This window comes from Leuresthes tenuis, unplaced genomic scaffold (genome assembly GCF_036924035.1).
Source record: "Leuresthes tenuis unplaced genomic scaffold, fLeuTen1.0.hap1 SCAF_20, whole genome shotgun sequence".
Classification (NCBI taxonomy): Eukaryota; Metazoa; Chordata; class Actinopteri; order Atheriniformes; family Atherinopsidae; genus Leuresthes; species Leuresthes tenuis.
Genome location: NW_027325374.1, coordinates 24239743 through 24257360, shown reverse-complemented (window position 1 = coordinate 24257360; position 17618 = coordinate 24239743).

Here is a 17618-nt window from a genome sequence, read left to right as displayed (position 1 = left end):
ATAAAATTAATTCCTTCTATCAGCCTGACTTAAAACTGTTTGTCCTCCTTATTTATCCACTTCAAATCAAGTTTCAACAAATAAAAAAATGTTGTAGTTTGAGAAAGTACAACTTAATCTTCAGCAATCAGTATAAAAAGAGGTGCAAATGCCAACCATACATACCTAAAAGGTGGAGCGGAAGTATTCAGCTGCAAGTAGGTGTGAATGTTCGACTATAATTTGTAAAAAGCGGGTAAGAAAAGGTTCGAATGCCCGACTATATATTAACAAAAGCGGGAGGAGAGGTCTTCAGATGAGAGTGGGTGAGAATTTCCAACCATAATCTATAAAATACGGTGAAAAAAAATATGTGAATGCCTCATAGAACACTAAAAGCGGAAGTGTTCGGCTGCAAGAAGGTGTGAATGTCCGACTATATTTGGTGAAAAGCAGGTGAAGCAAGGTCTGAATGCCCAACCTTACATCATCAAAAGCGAGATCAGAGGTGTTTGGCTGCAAGAAGGCCATAGTTTTCCAAAAGCGGGTAAGGTGCGAATGTCCGACTAAATATCAACAAAATTTGGGGCGGAGGTCTTCGGATGCAAGTGGGTGTGAATATTCCACCATACAAGTATGGTGGAGAGGAAGCTGTGAATAGCCGACCATAGTTTGGAAAAAGCGGGTAAGAAAAGGTTTGAATGCCCGAACATACACCATCAAAAGAGGGAGCGGAGGTGTTCCGCTGTACGAAGGTGTGAATGTCCGACCATAGTTGGTAAAAAGCGGGTAAGAAAAGGTTAAAATACCCGACTGTACACAATCAATAGCGGGAGCGGATGTGTTCGGCTACAAGAAGATGTGAAAGTCCGACCATGGTTTGTAAAAAGCGGGTAAGAAAAGGTGCGAATGTCCGACAATGTATGATCAAAAGAGAGAGCGGAGGTTTTCGGATACAAGAAGGTTTGAATGTCCCACCATAGTTTGTAAAAAGCGGGTAAGAAAAGCTTCGAATGCCCGACTATACACCATCAAAAGCGGGAGCAGAGGTGTTCCGCTGTAAGACGGTGTGAATGTCCGACCATAGTTGGTAAAAAGCGGGTAAGAAAAGGTTAAAATACCCGACTGTACACAATCAATAGCGGGAAGTAAATTTTCGAATATCAAACCGCACATGATCATAAGTGGGATAGGAGGTGTTCAGCTGCAAGGTGTGAATGTCCACCCATAATTCCTGAAAAATGGGCAAAAAAAATGTGTGAATGCCCAACCATACATCATCAAAAGCAGGAGTGGAAGTGTTCGGCTACAAGAAGGTGTGAACGTCCAACCAAAATATGTAAAAAGAAGTTAAGAAAAGGTTCGAATATCCAACCAAACATAATCAAAAGCGGGAGCAGAGCTGTTCGACTGCAAGTAGGTGTGAATGTCAGATCATAATTTGCAAAAAGCTGATGAGAAAGGGTGAGAATGCCCGACTATACATCATCAAATGCGGGAGCGGAGTTGTTCGGCTGTGAGTAGGTGTGAATCTCCGACCATAATTGCTGAAAAATGTGTTAGAAAAGGTAAAAATGCCGGTCCATACATCATCAAAAGCGGGAGCAGAGCTGTTCGACTGCAAGTAGGTGTGAATGTCAGATCATAATTTGCAAAAAGCTGATGAGAAAGGTTGAGAATGCCCGACTATACACCATCAAATGCGGGAGCGGAGTTGTTCGGCTGTGAGTAGGTGTGAATCTCCGACCATAATTGCTGAAAAATGTGTTAGAAAAGGTAAGAATGCCGGTCCATACATCATCAAAAGCGAGAGAGGTTGTGTTCGGCTGCAAGTAGGTGTGAATGTCCAGCCATAATTACTCACAAACGGGTAAGAAAAGGTAGTATTGCCAGACCATATATGATCAAAACAGGGAGCGGAGGTGGTTCAGCTGCAAGAAGGTTTGAATGTCCGACTAAAGTTCAAATATATTAACAAAAGCGGGAGGAGAGGTCTTCGGATGAGAGTGGTTGAAAATTTCCGACCATAATGTATAAAATGCGGTGAAAAAAAGGTGTGATAGAACACTAAAAGGTGGAGCGGAAGTGTTCGGCTGCAAGAAGGTGTGAATGTCCGACTATATTTGGTGAAAAGCAGGTGAAGCAAGGTCTGAATGCCCAACCTTACATCATCAAAAGCGAGATCAGAGGTGTTTGGCTGCAAGAAGGCCATAGTTTGCCAAAAGCGGGTAAGGTGCGAATGTCCGACTAAATATCAACAAAATTTGGGGCGGAGGTCTTCGGATGCAAGTGGGTGTGAATGTCCGACTATATTTGGTGAAAAGCAGGTGAAGCAAGGTCTGAATGCCCAACCTTACATCATCAAAAGCGAGATCAGAGGTGTTTGGCTGCAAGAAGGCCATAGTTTGCCAAAAGCGGGTAAGGTTCGAATGTCCGACTAAATATCAACAAAATTTGGGGCGGAGGTCTTCGGATGCAAGTGGGTGTGAATATCCCACCATACAAGTATGGTGGAGAGGAAGCTGTGAATAGCTGACCATAGTTTGGAAAAAGCGGGTAAGAAAAGGTTTGAATGCCCGAACATACACCATCAAAAGAGGGAGCGGAGGTGTTCCGCTGTACGAAGGTGTGAATGTCCGACCATACTTGGTAAAAAGCGGGTAAGAAAAGGTTAAAATACCCGACTGTACACAATCAATAGCGGGAGCGGATGTGTTCGGCTACAAGAAGATGTGAAAGTCCGACCATGGTTTGTAAAAAGCGGGTAAGAAAAGGTGCGAATGTCCGACAATGTATGATCAAAAGAGAGAGCGGAGGTTTTCGGATACAAGAAGGTTTGAATGTCCCACCATAGTTTGTAAAAAGCGGGTAAGAAAAGGTTCGAATGCCCGACTATACACCATCAAAAGCGGGAGCAGACGTGTTCCGCTGTAAGATGGTGTGAATGTACGACCATAGTTGGTAAAAAGCGGGTAAGAAAAGGTTAAAATACCCGACTGTACACAATCAATAGCGGGAGCAGAGTTGTTCGGCTACAAGAAGGTGTGAAAGTCCGACCATGGTTTGTAAAAACCGGGAAAAAAAGGCTCGAAAGCCCGACTATACACCATCAAAAAGAAGGTTTGAATGTCCATCAATAATTGCTTTAAAACAAGAAAGTAAATTTTCGAATATCAAACCGCACATGATCATAAGCGGGAGAGGAGGTGTTCGGCTGCAAGAAGGTGTGAATGTCCACCCATAATTCATGAAAAATGGGTAAAAAAAAAGGTGCGAATGCCTAACAATACATTATCAAAAGCAGGTGTGAATGTCAGATCATAATTTGTAAAAAGCTGATGAGAAAGGGTGAGAATGCCCGACTATACACCATCAAATGCGGGAGCGGTGGTGTTCGGCTCTGAGTAGGTGTGAATCTCCGACCATAATTGCTGAAGAATGTGTTAGAAAAGGTAAGAATGCTGGACCATACATCATCAAAAGCGGGAGAGGTGGTGTTCGGCTTCAAAAAGGTGTGACTGTTCGACTAAAGTTTGTAATAAGTGGGTAAGACAAGGTGCGAATGCCTGACAATGTATGATCAAAAGCGGGAGCGGAGGTGTTCAGCTGCAAGAAGGTCTACATGTCCATCAATAATTGCTAGAAAACATGAAAGAAACTTTTCGAAAATCAAACCGCACATGATCATAAGTGGGATAGGAGGTGTTCAGCTGCAAGGTGTGAATTTCCACTCATAATTCCTGAAAAATGGGCAAAAAAAATGTGTGAATGCCCAACCATACATCATCAAAAGCAGGAGTGGAAGTGTTCGGCTACAAGAAGGTGTGAACGTCCAACCAAAATATGTAAAAAGAAGTTAAGAAAAGGTTCGAATATCCAACCAAACATAATCAAAAGCGGGAGCAGAGCTGTTCGACTGCAAGTAGGTGTGAATGTCAGATCATAATTTGCAAAAAGCTGATGAGAAAGGGTGAGAATGACCGACTATACATCATCAAATGCGGGAGCGGAGTTGTTCGGCTGTGAGTAGGTGTGAATCTCCGACCATAATTGCTGAAAAATGTGTTAGAAAAGGTAAAAATGCCGGTCCATACATCATCAAAAGCGAGAGAGGTTGTGTTCGACTGCAAGTAGGTGTGAATGTCCAGCCATAATTACTCACAAACGGGTAAGAAAAGGTAGTAGCCAGACCATATATGATCAAAACAGGGAGCGGAGGTGGTTCAGCTGCAAGAAGGTTTGAATGTAAAACTAAAGTTCAAATATATTAACAAAAGCGGGAGGAGAGGTCTTCGGATGAGAGTGGTTGAAAATTTCCAACCATAATGTATAAAATGCGGTGAAAAAAAAGGTGTGATAGAACACTAAAAGGTGGAGCGGAAGTGTTCGGCTGCAAGAAGGTGTGAATGTCCGACTACAGTGTACAGTCGGGTATTTTAACCTTTTCTTACCCGCTTTTTACCAACTATGGTCGGACATTCACACCTTCTTACAGCGGAACACCTCCGCTCCCTCTTTTGATAGTGTATGTTCGGGCATTCGAACCTATTCTTACCCCCTTTTTACAAACTATGCTCGGAGCTCCGCTCCGGTATTTGATGGTGTATAGTCAGGCATTCTCAACCTTTCTCATCAGCTTTTTGCAAATTCAAATTCACACCTACTTGCAGTCGAACAGCTCTGCTCCCGCTTTTGATTATGTTTGGTTGGATATTCGAACCTTTTCTTTACTGCTTTTTAAAAACTTTGGTCGGACGTTCACACCTTCTTGCAGCCGAACACCTCCGCTTCCGCTTTTGATGGTATATATTCGGGCATTCGAACCTTTTCTTACCCGTTTTTTACAAACCATGGTCGGACTGTCACACATTCTTGTAGCCAAACACATCCGCTCCCGCTATTGATTGTGTACAGTCGGGTATTTTAACCTTTTCTTACCCGTTTTATACCAACTATGGTCTGACATTCACACCTTCTTACAGCGGAACTCCTCCGCTCCCTCTTTTGATGGTGTATGTTTGGGCATTCGAACCTTTTCTTACCCGCTTTTTACAAACTATGCTCGGACATTCAAACCTTCTTGTAGCCGAACACATCCACTCCTGCTTTTGATGATGTATGGTTGGGCATTCAAACCTACTTGTTGCCCGCTTTTCATTAATTTTGGGTGGACATTCACACCTTGTCACAGCCAAACACCTCCGCTCCCTGTTTTGATCATGTATGGTTGGACATTCGCACCTTTTCTCACCCGCTTTTTGCAAACTATGGTCGGCTGTTCACAGCTTCCTCTCCACCATACTTGTATGGTGGGATATTCACACCCACTTGCATCCGAAGACCTTTTGTTGATATTTAGTCGGTCATTCGCAGCTTACCCGCTTTTGGCAAACTAAGGCCTTCTTGCAGCCAAACACCTCTGATCTCGCTTTTGAGAATGTAAGGTTGGGCATTCAGACCTTGCTTCACCTGCTTTTCACCAAATATAGTCAGACATTCACACCTTCTTGCAGCCGAACACTTCCGCTCCACCTTTTAGTGTTCTATCACACCTTTTTTTTCACCGCATTTTATAGATTATGGTTGGAAATTCTCAACCACTCTCATCCGAACACCTCTCCTCCCGCTTTTGTTAATATATTTGAACTTAAGTCGGACATTCACACCTTCTTGCAGCTGAACCACCTCCGCTCCCGCTTATGATCATGTGCGGTTTGATATTCGAAAATTTTCTTTCATGTTTTAAAGCAATTATTGATGGACATTCAAATCTTCTTGTAGCCGAACACATCCACTCCTGCTTTTGATGATGTATGGTTTGGCATTCGCACTCTTTTTTTAATCATTTTTCAGGAATTATGGGTGGACATTCAGACCTTCTTGCAGCCGAAAACCTCCGCTCCCTCTTTTGATCATACATTGTCGGGCATTCGCACCTTGTCTTACCCGCTTTTTATAAACTTTAGTCGGGCATTCACACCTTCTTGCAGCTGAACGACCTCCGCTCCCTGTTTTGATCATGTATGGTCTGGCAATACTACCTTTTCTTACCCGTTTGTGAGTAATTAATCCCAAAATATTGAGCATAAAATAAGTCTTTATGCTGATGATGTGTTACTTTTCCTTCAGAACTCACAGACGTCTCTCACTCACACGATCACACTCATAAATAAATTCTCAGCACTTTCTGACTACTCTATCAACTGGTCTAAGACCACAGTTCTGCCCATTAACTGTAGGGTCCATAATATAACTGCGATCACTTTACAGTCAGGAAATATTAGATATTTAGGCATAAACATTTCCTCCAGGCTCTCAGAGCTAACAAAGCTAAATTATGTGCAATTATTAAAGACAGTAGAGGACGATCTCTCTCGTTGGAAGTCCTTACCTATATCACTTATGGGGAGAGTTACATCCATTAAAATGATGATACTACCAAAAGTTAACTATTTGTTTTCAATGATCCCCATAAAACCATCTGCTACTTGGTTTAAGTCACTAGATTCATGCATCTCCAAATTTCTGTGGAAAAACAAACCACCACGTATTAGTTTAAAAACCCTACAGAAGACCAAGGACAGTGGTGTATTAGATTTACCTCATTTTCAGCACTATTCCTTAGCCAATAGGTTACAATATATATCAAAATGGTTTAAACCTTGTTGTTGTCACAGTTCCCAGAGACGTTGTAATCGTTGAGGATTCTATATTCACCCCCTCATTAGAGGCACGTGTTGAAGATTGATGACACTGAATCTTCTTCTCTGTTCATTGCTGGCATCATTCCCAGCATCGTAAGTGTTCGTGGCATTGTTAGCCTCTTCTTCTGGATCTTGATATCGAGAATCCTTTTGTATTTCTGGTTTGTCAGTCCTCTCTCTTCGTTCACCGGAGTCTTCGTCTTTTTGTCCTTGAGTTTGCTGATTTTTTCTTCTTTTGATGCCTTGACACAATGTGACAGGTGATACCACGTGGGAGATCCTTTAACTTGGACTGCTGTCCCTGTGCTGCGAAATGGCTGTGCTGCTCAAATGGTCTCTCCTTCATCATGGTTACATGCTGCCATTCCGACATCTCGCCATTCCGACATGGGTCTCCAATTGTCGGAATGGCAACACTTAATTTTTTATCAAACGTCCCGCCATTCCGACACTTTTTTCCTCCTATGGTCGGAATGGCGGTATGTTTTTTTTTTTATTTAACATACCGCCATTCCGACAGTTCCTTTTAATAGCCTATTTTTTACCCAAAACATTTTGCACTAATGATATGCCGGCGCAAATACGCCCTAAAGTTTGGCGCACAAGCTCTGCACATCCAGAGGCCACAGCCTCGCAAACAAACTTTAATAATCTATTATCAAAATCCCCTGAATTTCAAATATAAAAATACAGATATTAATGTAACTCTGGCGAGACTGAAACTGATTAAGCAGAAATACAGTGTCAGTGAGCTGTCACAGCAGCCAGCTGGAGCGGAGCTCTCCACAGAGCCAATGCGTCTTTTGCACGCTGTCATCATATGCAAAAGTAATAATTGCAATAACAGATATCACGGCTACTGCATAGGACACAGTTGCGAGCACTCTGCCTTGCCTTGCCAATAGGAGAAGAGAGAAATGACAGCATAGAACGTATAAAACACAACAAAATGCAGTAAAATCGTTTATTCATGTTATTCACGTGATTTATGAGTACTCACTCCAATTTTGGGAAGCGCGGATGGGCTTTGCGCATTTGCTTTCTTTTAGTTAACTTTCGTTTCTTTTGGATTCTTGTGCGTGTTATGGAGCCGTTTTGGTCCATGTTTGTAAGTCTTTTTTTCCTGGATTAAATTTTCGGAAGTTGAAACAAGTAGCATTGGAGTGTGTGATTGAAAACCACCGCGGACTGCTTCTCCTCCTCCAGTTGCCGAGACTTTGTGTTTTTGATAACGCTTGTCTATAAACATGTGTTAAACATATAAATTGCATGAACAGAAAGAAGGGACTCACCTGTTGAGTAACACACATTTCCTTATACGGAAAGCCTTGTCGGAATGGTGGGACATTTGAACGTCGGAATAGCGGGATGTCGGAATGGTGGGATGTCGGAATGGTGGGATGTCGGAATGGTGGGACGTTTGCATGTCGGAATGGTGGTATGTCGGAATGGTGGGATGTCGGAATGGTGGGATGTCGGAATAGCGGGATGTCAGAATGGCGGGATTTCGGAATGGTTGTTGCCACCCCCTTCATCATATACACAGTTATTTATACATCACCTTCCACCATGAAGCGTCCCTTTTTGTTTCTCTCTTTGTTCTTAAAATGCTGTTATGCATGTCTAAACCAATCCATTAAATTAGATCATTTTTGCAGTAAAGCGATCTACAATGTGCTTGGTCGCAAAGCTGCTCATCTGTGGTAAACAGCTCTTCAGAAAGGCATTCTTCAATTGATTTCACTAATTTTATGTAATAATTTTGTGATTTCCTACAAAACTACACTTCTTCTCCCATCTGTCTGAGTATTTAATATTGTCTGGGTCCCGTTAAAACATGTATTTTTCCCATCTAATTCCTTGTTTGCTTTAAAACAAGTATTGCCCATTTTCTATCCCTTCAGTAGCCAATCAGTTTGTATGGAGTACACTGGAGCAACTTGACTGATCAATAAAACACTGCTTTTGTTGTCACCGCAAGGCTTCCCCCGTCGGTTGTTTCACTGAGACACTACTGAGTAACTATAACTCAACACAGTTTATACACATAACATTCATATACATACTAACAAACAAACAAACAATTATTTATCACAATTTTCTCATCTCTGTTTGAACGTACACCCAGGTAAATATTCCTGTAGTCTTCTCATACCGACTATGGACCCATTCATTGTTTAACTTCACTGTTTTGCAAATCCTAATTGAATATTACAGATTGACATTGAACTTTACTGGATAAGCAGGTCTTCATTGCATTCAGCAGCCTATATGTGAGCATCTATGTGTAAGCTGTTCTTCTTTGCATTTATCAGCAGCAAGCAATTCTTCATTGCACATGCATATGAAAATAGTAAAACAATTCCAATGCGTTAGCGAAACCTTCTATATCAGGAGTGTCCATCATGATGCTGGGAATAGAACCTCTTTCCCAGAATAGTTCAACCTTCATTACTCAACTGATCATAACTCCGCAATGAGCACATTTCAAAGTATCATTCCTCTACATGTATTCAAAAATCTATGTGTAAATATTTAATATTTCTTATATTTGTTGATGTCATTCTGTGTGCATGTGGCCTAAACCCAATCTCTGTGTGGCAATTTTAATTTAAACAAGTTGGACTCTGCCTCTGATCATTTAAAAAAGGTGTGTACCAATATCAACCTTTCTCAGGTAATTGCTGATCCTACAAAACCAAAGAGATCCTTCAAGGTTGTCCCTGATTTGCTCAATCTTAACAAATCAAACGTAGAAAATCCGCAGTATCTGAACTTGGTGTTAGTTATCACCGCTCAATAGCCTGTATCAGAATTGCAAAAATGAAAAAATTAGGTCCACGCTTGGTATTCAGATCCTGAAACATCTCCATGAGCAGGCTTTTTTTTAACTGATCTGTTGAATAGTTATATGACACTGTTAAAATCCCAGATGAAGATCTAGCACTTGACCATTTTTGTAAATCTTCTAATTCCATAGTTGATAAACACGCCCCTTTTAAAAAGTATAGAACTTAGAACAGGTCTAGTCCCTGGCTTTCGGCAGAACTGTCTTCTTTACTTTTTTTTTTTTTTTCCCTTCAGAAGAATTGTAGTCTGAATACCTTTGATGCCAAACAGATTTGCTTTGCCAAGGGAAGTTTTATAAATGTAAAGCTCCCCTTGATGCCCATTTATTTATTTCTGTTTACAATATATGACATGAACTGAACTGAACCAGACCGGGGGACAAGGAAAGAAGAAGAGGAAAGAAGACTTGGACTGCTGTCCCTGTGCTGCAGTTCAGAGTACCCACCCTTTTTGGAGTCTCTGGGGGAGGCACTGGAGAATGCTCCTACCGGAGACTCCCTCGTTCTGCTGGGGGACTTCAATGCTCACGTGCGCAATGACAGTGAGACCTGGAGGGGTGTGATTGGGAGGAACGGCCCCCCCGATCTGAACCAGAGTGGTGTTATGTTGTTGGACTTCTGTGCTGGTCATGGACTGTCCATAACGAACACCATGTTCAGACATAAGGGTGTCCATATGTGCACTTGGCACCAGGACACCCTTGGCCGCAGTTCGATGATCGACTTTGTGGTTGTATCATCGGACTTGCGGCCGTATGTCCTGGACACTCGGGTGAAGAGAGGGGCGGAGCTGTCAACTGATCAACGCCTGGTGGTGAGTTGGCTCCGCTGGTGGGGGAGGATGCCGATCAGACCTGGCAGGCCCAAACGTATTGTGAGGGTCTGCTGGGAGCGTTTGTCAGAATCCCCCGTCAGAAGGAGCTTTAACTCCCACCTCCGGCAGAGCTTCAACCATTGACATTGAGTCCGAATGGGCCATGTTCCGTGACTCCATTGCCGAGGCAGCTGATCGGAGTTGTGGCCGTAAGGTGGTCGGTGCCTGTCGTGGCGGCAACCCTCGAACCTGCTGGTGGACACCAGTGGTGAGGGAAGCCGTCAAGCTGAAGAAAGAGTCTTATCAGGCCTTTTTGGCCAGTGGGACCCTGGAAGCAGCTGATAGGTACCGACAGGCCAGACGGGCCGCGGCGTTGGCGGTTGCAGAGGCAAAAACTCGGGCCTGGGAGGAGTTCGGTGAGACCATGGAGAACGATTTACGGACGGCCTCGAAGAGATTCTGATCCACCATCCGGCGTCTCAGGGGGGGGGAGCGGCTCACAGTCAACACTGTTTACAGTGGGGACGGGGCTTTGCTGACCTCAACTAGGGATGTTGTGAGTCGGTGGGGGGAGTACTTCGAGGAACTCCTCAATCCTACCAACACGTGCTCGGAAGAGGCAGAGTCGGAGAGCTCGGAGACGGGGCCTCCCATTTCTGGGGCTGAGGTTGCCGAGGTGGTCAAAAAGCTCCTCGGTGGCAAGGCCCCGGGGGTGGATGAGGTCCGTCCTGAGTTTCTCAAGGCTCTGGATGTTGTAGGGCTGTCTTGGCTGACACGCCTCTGCAGCATCGCGTGGACATCAGGGACAGTGCCTCTGGACTGGCAGATTGGGGTGGTGGTCCCCCTCTTTAAAAAGGGGGACCGGAGGGTGTGTTCCAACTATAGTATAACACTCCTCAGCCTCCCTGGTAAGGTCTATTCGGGGGTATTGGAGAGGAGGATCCGTCGGATAATCGAGCCTCGGATTCAGGAGATGCAGTGTGGCTTTCGTCCTGGCCGTGGAACAGTGGACCAGCTCTATACCCTCGGCAGGATCCTGGAGGGTGCATGGGAGTTCGCCCAACCAGTCTACATGTGTTTTGTAGACTTGGAGAAAGCGTTCGACCGTGTCCCTCGTGGAGTCCTGTGGGGGGTGCCGTCCTGACTGTTGTTTGTGCCTATGCGCCAAACAGCCCTTGATAGGGGCCGTTCGGTCTCTGTATGACCGGTGCCAGAGTTTGGTCCGCATTGCCGGCAGTAAGTCGGATACGTTTCCGGTGAGAGTTGGACTCCGTCAGGGCTGCCCTTTGTCACCGATTCTGTTCCTAACTTTTATGGACAGAATTTCTAGGCGCAGCCAGGGCGTTGAGGGTGTCCGATTTGGCGACGTCAGAATCGGGTCTCTGCTTTTTGCAGATGATGTGGTTCTGTTAGCGTCGTCAGGCCGTGACCTTCAGCTCTCACTGGAGCAATTCGCAGCCGAGTGTGAAGCGGCTGGGATGAGAATCAGCACCTCCAAATCCGAGACTATGGTTCTCAGCCGGAAAAGGGTGGAATGCTCTCTCCGGGTCGGGAATGAGATCCTTCCCCAAGTGGAGGAGTTCAAGTATCTCGGGGTCTTGTTCACGAGTGAGGGACGAATGGAGCGGGAGATTGACGGGCGGATCGGTGCGGCGTCTGCAGTGTTGCGGGCTCTGCACCGACCCGTCGTTGTGAAGAGGGAGCTGAGCCAGAAGGCGAAGCTCTCTACTTACTGGTCAATCTACGTTCCCATCCTCACCTATGGTCACGAGTTCTGGGTAGTGACCGAAAGAACAAGATCGCGAATACAAGCGGCCGAAATGGGTTTCCTCCGCAGGGTGTCTGGGCTCTCCCTTAGAGATAGGGTGAGAAGCTCAGTCATCTGGGAGGGGCTCGGAGTAGAACCGCTGCTCCTCCGCATTGAGAGGAGTCAGATGAGGTGGCTCGGGCATCTGGTTAGGATGCCCCCTGGGCGCCTCTCTGGGGAGGTGTTCCGGGCATGTCCCACTGGGAGGAGACCCCGGGGAAGACCCAGGACACGCTGGAGAGACTATGTCTCTCGGCTGGCCTGGGAACGCCTCGGGGTCCCCCCGGAAGAGCTGGAGGAAGTGGCCGGGGACAGAGACGTCTGGGTTTCTCTACTCAAGCTGCAGCCCCCGCGACCCGACCCCCGGATAAGCGGCAGATGATGGATGGATGGATGGATGGTTTAGACATGCATAACAGCATTTTAAGAACAAAGAGAGAAACAAAAAGGGACAACGCTTCATGGTGGAAGGTGATGTATAAATAACTGTGTATATGACGAAGGGGGTGGCAACACCCATTCCGAAATCCCGCCATTCCGACATCCCGCTATTCCGACATCCCACCATTCCGACATACCACCATTCCGACATACCACCATTCCGACATGCAAACGTCCCACCATTCCGACATCCCGTTATTCCGACGTTCAAATGTCCCACCATTCCGACAAGGCTTTCCGTATAAGGAAATGTGTGTTACTCAACAGGTGAGTCCCTTCTTTCTGTTCATGCAATTTATATGTTTAACACATGTTTATAGACAAGCGTTATTAAAAACACAAAGTCTCGGCAACTGGAGGAGGAGAAGCAGTCCGCGGTGGTTTTCAATCACACACTCCAATGCAACTTGTTTCAACTTCCGAAAATTTAATCCAGGAAAAAAAGGCTTACAAACATGGACCAAAACGGCTCCATAACACGCACAAGAATCCAAAAGAAACGAAAGTTAACTAACAGAAAGCAAATAAAAAGTATGAAGTGGTCAAAATTGGTTTTACGCATGCCTATGTGCGTCTGGCACATGCGTCTTCGGGCTCTCCCACGTTGGTTTGTGGATGAAAGCTATATGTTCAGCTGTAATGTCATGTAAAAACAATCTCTACATGACATTTACTCCCAGGTGTGACCAGTTAGGTCCTTAAGATATCAACAGGCTGTATAAAGCCTTGCGCAACGGCTGTGTGTTTGTGACAAATGCGCAAAGCCCATCCGCGCTTCCCAAAATTGGAGCGAGTACTCATAAATCACGTGAATAACATGAATAAACGTTTTTACTGCATTTTGTTGTGTTTTATACGTTCTATGCTGTCATTTCTCTCTTCTCCTATTGGCAAGGCAAGGCAGAGTGCTCGCAACTGTGTCCTGTGCAGTAGCCGTGATATCTGTTATTGCAATTATTACTTTTGCATATGATGACAGCGTGCAAAAGACGCATGGGCTCTGTGGAGAGCGCCGCTCCAGCTGGCTGCTGTGACAGCTCACTGACACTGTATTTCTGCTTAATCAGTTTCAGTCTCGCCAGAGTTACATTAATATCTGTATTTTTATATTTGAAATTCAGGGGATTTTGATAATAGATTATTAAAGTTTGTTTGCCGGCATATCATTAGTGCAAAATGTTTTGGGTAAAAAATAGGCTATTAAAAGGAACTGTCGGAATGGCGGTATGTTAAAAAAAAAAAAAACATACCGCCATTCCGACCATAGGAGGAAAAAAGTTTCGGAATGGCGGGACATTTGATAAAAAATTAAGTGTCGCCATTCCGACATGGGTCTCCAATTGTCGGAATGGCGACACTTAATTTTTGGTTTTATGGGGATCATTGAGAACAAATAGTTAACTTTTGGTAGTATCATCATTTTAATGGATGTAACTCTCCCCATAAATGATATAGTTAAGGACTTCCAACGAGAGAGATCGTCCTCTACTGTCTTTAATAATTGCACATAATTTAGCTTTGTTAGCTCTGAGAGCCTGGAGGAAATGTTTATGCCTAAATATCTAATATTTCCTGACTGTAAAGTGATCACAGGTATATTATGGACCCTACAGTTAATGGGCAGAACTGTGGTCTTAGACCAGTTGATAGAGTAGTCAGAAAGTGCTGAGAATTTATTTATGAGTGTGATCGTGTGAGTGAGAGACGTCTGTGAGTTCTGAAGGAAAAGTAATACATCATCAGCATAAAGACTTATTTTATGCTCAATATTTTGGGATTAATTACTCACAAACGGTTAAGAAAAGGTAGTATTGCCAGACCATACATGATCAAAACAGGGAGCGGAGGTCGTTCAGCTGCAAGAAGGTGTGAATGTCCGACTAAAGTTTATAAAAAGCGGGTAAGACAAGGTGCGAATGCCCGACAATGTATGATCAAAAGAGGGAGCGGAGGTTTTCGGCTGCAAGAAGGTCTGAATGTCCACCCATAATTCCTGAAAAATGGGTAAAAAAAGAGTGCGAATGCCAAACCATACATCATCAAAAGCAGGAGTGGATGTGTTCGGCTACAAGAAGATTTGAATGTCCATCAATAATTGCTTTAAAACATGAAAGAAGATTTTCGAATATCAAACAGCACATGATCATAAGCGGGAGAGGAGTTGTTCAGCTACAAGAAGGTGTGAATGTCCACCCATAATTACTGAAAAATGGGTAAGAAAAGGTGAGAATGCCCAACCATACATCATCATAAGCAGGAGTGGATGTGTTCGGCTACAAGAAGGTTTAAATGTCCGACCATAGTTTGTAAAAAGCGGGTAAGAAAAGGTGAAAATACCCGACTGTACACAATCAAAAGAGGGAGCGGAGTTGTTCAGCAACAAAGAGTGAAAGTCTGACCATGGTTTGTAAAAAGTGGGTAAGAATGCCGGTCCATACATCATCAAAAGCGGGAGAGGTGGTGTTCGGCTGCAAGTAGGTGTGAATGTCCAGCCATAATTACTCACAAATGGGTAAGAAAAGGTAGTATTGCCAGACCATACATGATCAAAACAGGGAGCGGAGGTGGTTAAGCTGCAAGAAGGTGTTAATGTCCGACTAAGGTTTGTAAAAAGCGGGTAAGAAAAGGTGCGAATGCCCGACAATGTATGATCAAAAGAGGGAGCGGAGGTTTTCGGCTGAAAGAAGGTCTGAATGTCCAACCATAATTTGTAAAAACCGGGGAAGAAAAGGCTCGAAAGCCCGACTATACACCATCAAAAGCTGGAGCGGAGGTGTTCAGCTGCAAGGTCTGAATGTCCATCAATAATTGCTAGAAAACATGAAAGAGAATTTTCGAATATCAAACCGCACATGATAATAAGCGGGAGAGGAGGTGTTCAGCTGCAAGAAGGTGTGAATGTCCACCCATAATTACTGAAAAATGGGTAAGAAAAGGTGCGAATTCCCAACCATACATCATCAAATGCACGAGTGGATGTGTTCGGCTACAAGAAGGTTTGAATGTCCGACCATAGTTTGTAAAAAGCGGGTAAGAAAAGGTTCGAATGCCCAAACATACACCATCAAAAGAGGGAGCGGAGGTGTTCCGCTGTAAGAAGGTGTGAATGTCCGATCATAGTTGGTAAAAAGCGGGTAAGAAAAGGTTAAAATACCCGACTGTACACAATCAAAAGAGGGAGCGGAGTTGTTCAGCTAAGAGAAGGTGTGAAAGTCCGACCATGGTTTGTAAAAAGCGGGTAAGAAAAGGTTAAAATACCCGACTGTAAACAATCAATAGCGGGAGCGGAGTTGTTCGGCTACTAAAAGGTGTGAAAGTCCGACCCTGGTTTTAAAAAGCGGGTAAGAAAAGGTTCGTATGCCCGAATATACACTATCAAAACCGGAAGCGTAGGTGTTCGGCTGCAAGAAGGTGTGAACGTCCGACCAAAGTTTGTGAAAAAGCAGTTAAGAAAAGGTTCGAATATCTAACCAAACATAATCAAAAGCGGGAGCAGAGCTGTTCGACTGCAAGTAGGTGTGAATGTCAGAGAATAATTTGCAAAAAGCTGATGAGAAAGGGTGAGAATGCCCAACCATAAATTATCAAAAGCGGCAGCAGAGTTTCGGCTCGTATTTATCAATGTCTAGATAGATTTCAACAAAAAACAACGTTGTACTTTGCAGTAAAAGAAAGTGCAAATCAAAAGTTTTAGGAATCCGAGAATAAGCTTATTTTCATGAGTTCTGCACGATTTCGGATTTTATGTATAAAATGAATTCCTTCACGCAAACTAAGTTAACACTGCTTTGTCCTTCATATGTACCCATTTCTACATATATTTCAAGCATAAACTTTCTCATACTACCCTGAATGAGAAAGAGCCAAACTTGTGATTAAGCCATACGACCCTTTTGAGGAGTTCTGCATGGTTTGGGATTTTATCTATAAAATTAATTCCTTCACTCAAACTATGTTAAAACGGCTTTTACCTTCATATTTATCAATATCTCGATAGATTTAAACAAAAAACAACGTTGTACTTTGCAATAAAAGAAAGAGCAAATCAAAAGTTTTAGGAATCCGAGAATAAGCTTATTTTCATGAGTTCTGCACGATTTCGGATTTTATGTATAAAATGAATTCATTCACTCAAACCAAGTTAAAACTGCTTTTTCCTTCATATTTATCAATGTCTAGATCGACTTCAACAAAGAACAACATTGTATTTTGCAGTAGAAGAAAGAGCAAAACTGAAGGATCAGGAATCCGAGAATAAGCTTCTTTTCATACGTTCTGCATGATTTGGGATTTTATGTATAAAATGAATTCATTCACTCAAACCAAGTTAAAACTGCTTTTTCCTTCATATTTATCAATGTCTAGATCGACTTCAACAAAGAACAACATTGTATTTTGCAGTAGAAGAAAGAGCAAAACTGAAGGATCAGGAATCCGAGAATAAGCTTCTTTTCATACGTTCTGCATGATTTGGGATTTTATGTATAAAATGAATTCATTCACTCAAACCAAGTTAAAACTGCTTTTTCCTTCATATTTATCAATGTCTAGATCGACTTCAACAAAGAACAACATTGTATTTTGCAGTAGAAGAAAGAGCAAAACTGAAGGATCAGGAATCCGAGAATAAGCTTATTTTCATACGTTCTGCATGATTTGGGATTTTATGTATAAAATGAATTCCTTCACTCAAACTAAGTTAACACTGCTTTGTCCTTCATATGTACCCATTTCTACATATATTTCAAGCATAAACTTCCTCATACTACCCTGAATGAGAAAGAGCCACACTTGTGATTAAGCCATACGCCCCTTTTGAGGAGTTCTGCATGATTTGGGATTTTATCTATAAAATCAATTCGTTCACTCAAACTATGTTAAAACGGCTTTTACCTTCATATTTATCAATGTCTCGATAGATTTAAACAAAAAAACAACGTTGTACTTTGCAGTAAAAGAAAGAGCCAATCAAAAGTTTTAGGAATCCGAGAATAAGCTTATTTTCATGAGTTCTGCACGATTTC